Source organism: Apis dorsata, unplaced genomic scaffold (genome assembly GCF_000469605.1).
Source record: "Apis dorsata unplaced genomic scaffold, Apis dorsata 1.3 scaffold_41, whole genome shotgun sequence".
Taxonomy (NCBI): domain Eukaryota; kingdom Metazoa; phylum Arthropoda; class Insecta; order Hymenoptera; family Apidae; genus Apis; species Apis dorsata.
Window position 1 is genome coordinate 74,806 of NW_006263343.1, and position 2,614 is coordinate 77,419.

Consider the following 2,614-nt stretch of genomic DNA (forward strand, 5'->3'; position numbering starts at 1 on the left):
TACTGTTTAAATGCCATTATAAAATAAATTATAATAATATTTTACGTATACATATGAATAATACATATGTACATTATTTTTTTTATCTAAATTTGTTTTCCTAAAATCATTGATTTAATTCTGATATAATAAAATATTAATTAAGAATAATATATCATTAAGAATTATATTTTAATGATATAATGAAAGAATAATACATCATTTTTATTATGAGCAAATATTCATTATAATTGAAAAAATTTATTCATTTTAATTAAAAAATATTACTATACTAAATTAATTGTTTCCGTCAATTTAATTATAATTTAAAATATAATTAGCAATAATAAATTAAAACAAAATAATAATTTTTTATGCTAAATTTTTTATGCTAAACTGTAAAATTAAAAAATATATTAAAAATTATCAACATACACAAAACAAAATATTTCAATGATGTAATATTATTTATATTTATATATTATATTTATATATAATATTATTATTATAGTTATTTATAAAAAAAATCATATAATGTATACTTTTTTAAGATAATAAACTTATAAAAAAATACTATAGCATGTTCTTTTATTTGCAAAAAAAATAAATATATATATATATATGCATAAATATAAAGATAGAAGACAAAGAATAGAGATAAGATCAGAAATAAAAAGAGAAAAAAATAAAAGAAAAATAAAAAAAGAAAAAAAAAGAAAAAATTTTCAAGAAAAGTTGTGCATTTCGTTATAAAATGAATATAAAACAATTTTAATTATAAAATTCGATTATCAAATTAATTTCGATTTTAATATATTATTATGAAAAAAATTTAATATATTATTATGAAAAAGAAAACAAAATGATCAATAAAAATGTATACTATTTCGTGAATTTATTAAAATTTTTACACAGAATATAGGATTCTGTGTAAGATTATAAGATTTGAGATATGTAAGATAAAATAATAAAAAATAAAAATAAAAATGTTACAAAATATCATAATATAAAAAATAATAATAGTATGAAAAAAAGGAAATAATAAAAATACGAAAATTATTTATTTAGAAAAACTAATATTAATAAAACTATGGTAGATATATTTTAAATAAGATCATTTTATAAACTTAATGAATCAAATTTTCATTTTATTTTTAACAAATCATAAAAATCAATATAAAAACATACTTGCGATTTAAATTGTAATTTAAATATGTGTCACGTCTTTATGCACGATAACTTGGAATTGAATATATTAATATAATTAAAAAAATTTTATAAATTAATTTCATAATTTCGAATCATTTTGATCATAAGATAAAATTAAATTATTATATCATTTTATTTAATTTTAATTTGACAAAAATAATAATAAATTCATAACTGAATAGAAAATTAAGAATTTATTTAAATAAGTAAATAAATATTATAATAAAAAAAATTAATGATTATATTTACAAACGATATATTCATATTCTTATCATAGATTTTTTTTCATTTAATTTATATAATTATACAGAGAGATTAGTTATTTTAATTCTTGATTTTTTTATAGAATTTCATAATATTTTTAACACAAACGATAAATATTGATTCATTTTAAATACAATTTGGTATTTTGTAATTTGATATGTTACGCAAATATGCTTCATACGTATGTATATAAAAAAAAGAATAAAACATATAAAAAATAAATTTAAAACAAAAATAAAAAAGAATAGTAATACATCTTTTTATAAATACTTTTTAAAATAGTTTTTATAAAAACAATATTCAAACAATACTTTTAGATTTAGTATAAGTATTGAAATATAAAAATAATTCTTAACTGAAAATAGAGAGATAAAGAGACAAGCAAAAGAACAGATGACTTACGTTTATGATATAGCAACTAAGATTCTTTGGTAAAAAATTCCAAGAATTAACTTAATACAAATAATACACTTCACACGTCACTATTTATCATCATTATAAGAATAATAGAATCAAATTGTAATAATTTTATCGGCTTCATTCGTACTAATAAATTCTTTAAAATATAAGTAAGAAAAGAAACGTCGTCCTCCTGTGCTGTTTGCCGCGCATCTACCACAGATACCTGTCGCGGTAGTTCTCCTACCAATGGCGGCTTTACTGTGATAGGAGCTCTGTTGACTAATCAGTAGTTAGCATCTCAAATGTAGACAAATCACATGATTGAAAGTTTTCGCGCCTTCACATAAATATATAAATACATATATCTATATATATTCTAATAGAACATATATATTAATTATTGTATTATCTTTTTATTTAATATTATAAATGAAAAAAATTTTATTAATTAAAATATTAAAAATTCAATGAAAGTATTGTAGATATTTTATTATAATTATAACAAGTTTTCCATTTTCTTACATATTAATACATTACATTTTTAAAAACTGAATTTTTAAATCATTTTCTGTTTACACATGTACATAAATAATATATANCATATTCAAACAAATAATACATTTTTATATGTATTAATTTAAAATACAATAAATGAGCAAATTTAAAATAAAGATTAATTTATATTATTATTTATTTAATTTAAATATAAAATAAAAAGAATGATTTATTTATTTTAAATTAATTTTAAACATTAAATAAT

The 2,614-nt window shown here is 16.2% G+C and overlaps 1 protein-coding gene across 2 annotated transcripts in view; it reads right to left on the bottom strand.

The window, feature by feature from the left end:
- The window catches only part of LOC102672184 (tetraspanin-1-like), a 12,237-nt gene extending 10,139 nt beyond the window's left edge, over window positions 1-2,098 (bottom strand). For both annotated transcript variants that reach the window (XM_006608595.2, XM_006608593.2), the window contains exon 1: window positions 1,855-2,098. The gene's annotated coding sequence lies outside the window, so the exon portion shown is untranslated. The remainder of the gene's footprint in view (window positions 1-1,854) is intronic.
- Between the last annotated feature and the right edge of the window lie 516 nt (window positions 2,099-2,614).